This window comes from Canis lupus, chromosome 22 (genome assembly GCF_003254725.2).
Source record: "Canis lupus dingo isolate Sandy chromosome 22, ASM325472v2, whole genome shotgun sequence".
Taxonomy (NCBI): Eukaryota; Metazoa; Chordata; class Mammalia; order Carnivora; family Canidae; genus Canis; species Canis lupus.
In genome coordinates, this window is record NC_064264.1 from 42,463,289 (window position 1) to 42,469,288 (window position 6,000).

Consider the following 6,000-nt stretch of genomic DNA (forward strand, 5'->3'; position numbering starts at 1 on the left):
CATTTTGAAATAACTTTGCAAGGAAAACCGTGAACATGGGTATAGATTCCTTCACAGAAGTTAGGAAAGCATTGGTCTCCTTTGTGATGCAAAAATTCAGAGTGGAGGTTATGGGATTCCAGTTGTACCTTTGACCCCAAAGCCTCTGGAGCCAGTCACTTGTCATGACCTTTGACATTTGGCAAATCAGGACCCCGACTATCTGTTTTTCTTGATTTTTACTACCTATAACAAAAGGTCTTCCCCCCTCTGGAATACATAAACAAAAGTCATACAAATGTTGAAAATAATTTATCAACCAACAATCTGGCAGAGAGAGGATAAATATCAAAAACAAAAGAACTAAATGAAAACACAAAGCATGAAGGCAAATGCTCTACCATTTAAAGTGTCCTCTAGTGGAATAGATTGATTTCAGGGACTACAGTGTGAACAGTTGGCCATATGTTTCCTCTTTTAGAATCTTTGTTTTCTTTGATTTAAAATGTGATGTGGCAAGAGGTAGGAAGGTCAGTGTTTTTATAAATTGTGATTCTGATTCTTTGCAGGACAGTCATTAAATATTGTAGACAACACCCCTGCAGCTGCTTGTTCATCAACACTTCCTTTTAGCCACTATCTAGATTGCTTCCATCTACAAAGAAATGCAATTCCTCTTATCAGGAGTGTGAGTGAAAGGTGAATATATGTATACATTGGGAGTAAAATGTAGTATTGGAGCCAATTTGAGTACAGATGAGGGAGCCAGGTGGTTCGTAGTTTTTGTGTTTTTTAAAATTTTCTTTAGTTAACATATAGTGTATTATTAGTTTCAGAGGTAGAATTTAGTGATTCATCAGTTGCATGTAATACCCGGTGCTCATTCTACCAAGTGCCCTCTTCAATGCCCATCACCGAGTTTCCCTTTCACCCCACTAACTCCCACTAACCTCCCTTCCAGCAACCCTTGGTTTGATTTCCTATAGCTAAGAGTCTTCTATGATTTGCCTCCCTCTGTTTTTATCTTATTTTATTTTTCCTTCTTTTCCTCTATGTTCATCTGTTTTGTTTCTAAATTCCACATATGACTGAAATCATATGGTATTTGTCTTTTTGACTTATTTCACTTATCATAATACCCTCTAGTTCCATCCATATTGGTGGTTCAGTTTTAAAAATGTATGTAGAAGCCCTCTGCATTGAATATTCAATTATTTAATATGTACAATTCTGAATCCTAAATATTACTTCGTTTTTGCCATATCTATTAAGAATCTATTTAATACACACTCCTGATTGGTAACAATCAAATTATTTCAGTTTTCAGAAGTATTCCTTTCTAATATTCTAGCTTGTTTGTTTGTTTGTTTGTTGCTTCCTTGTTTTAAGCAAATAATAGGCGGTGGGGAAGGCTTAAAGGTATAAATTAATAAAAGCAGCAAGAGGGCTCAGCTCAGCACAGCAAAATGTGATACATACTTTTTCACCCAGATGAAAACAAATGGAATCTCTTGAATTAAAATATTCTAGGATTGGGGCAACCACTCAGTGGTTAAATGTCTGCCTTTGGCTCAGGTCCTGATCCCCGGCTTCTGGGATCAAGTCCCGCATCAGGCTCCTCCCTGGGAGTCTGCTTCTCCCTCTGCCTATGTCTCTGCCTCTCTCTATGTGTCTCTGATGAATAAATAAAAATTAAAAAAATTCTAGCATTTACCCACTTAATATTTTGATGGTTATTTATTTCCTAGCGAACATGAAGATTCTTATTTTTTCTTTTTGCATTAAGATAGAATTTTTTTCATATTTGGGGGACAGTTCTATTTTTAGCTATTTTTACTGGCTTTTAGCATTCATTCATAATGCATGTTTTTTTTTTCTGACAGTTTCTCTTTGTCTAAGGAATAAAGGAAGTGTTTAATAATTCGAAAATATAGTGACAGCCAGTACTTTGATGAAGTTAGGTCTAGATGGGCCAGTATACCCGGGTTCAATCAGAATTTGGAAGGAAAATAAAGTTTGCCAAATAAAAATAAAAAGAATTTGCCAAATACTCAAACAAGTCTGGTAAATACTTTTGCTACAAAGATTTTCAATACTCATAATTCATTTAAAAGAGTTGAGGGGTGCCTGGCTGGCTTAGTTGGTAAGAGTATGCAACTCGTAATCTCAGGGTCATGAGTTCAAGCTCCAAATTAGATGTGGAGCCTACTTAAAAAATAATAATAAAAAACAAAAAAGTTTTTAAAAATTTATGAAAGTTGAAAACAAAATATCTCCTAAAAATCTTAGCACAAAGCTGTTTATAGAAGTATACCTGCAATCTATACTTTTCATTATCTCTAGACAGAAAGTATTGAATAAAAAGGTGTCTAAATGTTAAAATGTTACCCTTTCTGAGTTAAAGGTAGGGTAAATTGGATAGGCTACAAGCTATACATTGATATGCTATGCTATCTGAATACCTTGTGACATACTATGCTTTCTGAATGTGCTTTTTCCTATTTTTCACATCTATCACTGCAATACCAAAAACTTCTTACAGCAATTAGAATCTTTTCCTCTCAGATCTCAGCTAAGAGTCCTATGGCTGCAAATTAGAAATCTCAGAATTTAATCTTCATTACCTTCCCCCTGGAATATTTATGACTTCCTCTACAGCTAGTCTTTAATAACACTTAACCATATGGAAATTTAGGGGAATTTGTTGCATGCTTACCTGAAAATGTTTTTAAGTCTGCAAGTTGAGTTGATAGGAAATAAATCAATTCCTTAATTTCACAGGAACCTGTAACTCATGTCATTTGAATAAGATAACTAAAAGATGAACATTATCCATCTTTTAATTGTTTCCCCCTATATTAAGCCATTTGAATAATGCTGTCACTCACTTTCTCCTTCCTGAGGAATGGGGTCCAGAATTTATATAGTGATGATTTTAAAAAATAATAAAACTATGAATGATTGTAAACAAATTTCACTTAAGGTTTTATAAGGCTAACCAATGACAGCAGTATTTCTTAAGACTCCTTTGATCACAATGTGTATCTACTACGGACTTTCTCCAGACCAATATATTTTTGAAATGCAAAAGATCAGTCTCACTGATCTTTCCTCCTACCACCCCACTCCAACACCCTACTCAGTCCTGCTTGAAAGATTTCAGTGGCTATCCATTCAGACAGAGCAGGATTTTTCAACATTGCTACAATTGGATTGACTATATGGATGGGGCAATTCTTTGTAGTTGGGGGACTGTGTTTATTCATTTTAGAAGATTTAACCTAGTCTCTACTCCCTAGGTGCCAATATCACCTTCCCCAAGGGATGGAAACCAAAAATATCTATAGACATTGCTAAATGTCTGCCAATTTGCCCCCATTTGAGAACCATTGACAGTGTGATTAAATCATTAAGAAGTGTCCACATGGTGTTTTCCTACCTACCAAAATCTTAGTATTAGTCAGAGTTCTCCAGAGAAATAGAACCAACAGGACATGTGATATATGTAAAAAGATATTTATTATAAGAAATTGGCTCACATGATTTTGGAGCCTAGTAAGTCCAAATCTGTGTTATGTGCCAATAGTCTGGAGACCCAGAAGAGCCAACAGTACAGATGAAGTTAAAGGATATTAGCTGGAGAATTCATCTCCCTCAGTGATCCCTTTCCATGATCCCTAGGCTTCAGACACACAGATCTTTCAGTTCCTTGAATATATATTCTTTCCCATCATAGGGTCTTTGCACATGATATGCCTGGCCCTGTTTTGCTTTGGTTTTTTTTTTTCCACCAAACCCTTCCCTTAGGCAAGTAACTCTTCTCAGCTCACCTTCAATTGCACTTACTGAAAATTCTGTGCAGTCTTCCTGAGTAGGTGAAGTTTCCCTATAGTTCGCTTTCATAGCACTTATGCAATTTCTTCTTCTTCTTTTGTAGCACTTACCACTGCAAATTCTTTGGAGATTTTTAATTCTTATCTTGCTCTATATCCCTAACTCTAGCATATAATAGATATTTGTCAAATATAAGCTGACTGACTGAATAAATGAATTAGCACTTACTCAAAATATGGTCTTCTTTTTCAGATTATTATTGGCTTACTGAGTATTGCTGTGATGCTCTAAATCACAAACATGTATGCCATGAATATTGGAAAGTTATTACAGCAATACAGTATGCTCCTTTGACAAACTTCCCTTGTCAACTGTCCATGGGACTGCTGGAAAAATTACTAATGCCCTAGATCCTACTGCCATTCTTTCTTATCCCAACACTTAAACCTCTGTAATATGCATCACTTTATGTACTGTAGCATAAAATGCATGGTGAACATGTGTATAGGCACATTACACATTTAAGAACTTAATGACTTAGGGAAAGGTGGGTATGCCGGTGATCGATTTTTTTTTTTTTTTTTTTTGCCTCTAATCTCCAAATTCACGTTTTATTACCCTGCTTTGTGATACTGGAGTTGGAATCAGTACGGATTTCTCCTTTGCCAGCTGGCACCATATTAAGCTTTGTCAGTTGCTGGTGTCAGAGGACAGATTGTACCAGAGGAAGAGACTTCTCTTGATTTGGTTGCTTCCTCTCTTCCTGTCTAAGGCTCAATTGCTAGAGGTGATGGGGAAGGGGAACCAGGGAACAAACCCTCTACCAGTTTGCTGAGACACCAATGGAAGGTTTTCTGAATGTTAATCCCTGCCACCTGGCTGTGACAAGAGTTAGCCTGGACAATATAGTGAACTCTCTGCCAACCAGTAGGTCCAGCTACTCTCTCTCCAGTAAAGTCTAAATCTCAGCCTTGCAGAGGATGCCCCACTTCAAGTGCATTCCTTCACTGGGTACTGTTTCTCAGCCCCAAGGTATTCTTTGAATTCTCTTTTATCCCCTCTTAGTGGCTACTCACCTGCTACCAGTTAATAATTCTTTATATTAAATATTCTCTCTTCAGGGACGCCTGGGTGGTTGAGCATCTGCCTTCGGCTCAGGGCGTGATCCCACGGTCCTGCGATTGAGTCCCACATTGGGCTCCCTGCATGGAGCCTGCTTCTCCCTCTGCCTATGTCTCTGCCTGCCTCTCTCTCTGTGTCTCTCATGAATAAATAAATAAAATCTTTAAAATAAATAAATGAATATTATCTCTTCAAATTACTGGTATGGACTCTATTTCCTTCCTGGACCTTGTCTAGTACAGTATATCAATGAGTAAAAAGTTTCAATGAATATACACACACACATATGTATAGTCTTATTTCAAAACAATTCTAGGATGAAAAATGTAGCAAGCAGAGCTTTTTCAAGACCTACTGTACTGACTAGAATCCAAGAAACAGAATTTCCCTGCTGGATGAACCCCAAGAGGTCACTCAGGCCCTTGTTTTTATTTGAAGCATCTTGGTCACTGAGAGGTTAAGTGACTTAATTTACTGAGTAGTGAGTGGATGCCAGACCCCAGGGGCCTGAGTGGAGGCAGCTCTCCATGAAATGCCTCCACCTCCAGTGAGGACACACTCCAGGAGCTTCAGCAGATGATTCACTGGCTTTTTTATGAGGACCCAAGGGAGGGAAAATTTCTTTCAAGTCTAAGTACCAGGAATAATTATGCTTTTTTTCTGAATGATTGCACTAGATTTAGCTCATGGACAGTGTAAATCATGTAACCACTGGTTTCCCATTTAGGATGGTGGCCAGAAAGTGTTGGGACAAATCAGGGTTCCTCTCCTGGCAAGGGCGCAGCACCTCCTAACACTCACACCTTTTACATTCCCATCCCTGTTCTGGCTTAATGTCAATTGTTTTCTACTCTGCTTCTCTCTTTGTCTTGATTACCTCACATGTTTATCATTGTTATCCTATTATATATCAGACATTTGAACACAGCCGCTTGAGAAGAGGTTGACTACAAATGAAATATTGGAGCATAAGTCTTCAATTTTCCTTATGCTAACATCAGCCTTCTTTTCCTTTTTTTTTTTAAGATTTTTATTTTATTTATCCATGAGAGACACACAGAGAGA

The 6,000-nt window shown here is 37.4% G+C and overlaps 1 long non-coding RNA gene across 4 annotated transcripts in view; it reads left to right on the forward strand.

Moving 5' to 3' along the window:
- LOC112655933 (uncharacterized) overlaps window positions 1-5,131 on the forward strand; it is a 51,362-nt gene extending 46,231 nt beyond the window's left edge. For all 4 annotated transcript variants that reach the window (XR_004808239.2, XR_007404876.1, XR_007404875.1 and 1 more), the window contains one exon: window positions 4,935-5,131. This is a non-coding gene — a long non-coding RNA (uncharacterized LOC112655933). The remainder of the gene's footprint in view (window positions 1-4,934) is intronic.
- The last annotated feature ends 869 nt before the right edge of the window (window positions 5,132-6,000 follow it).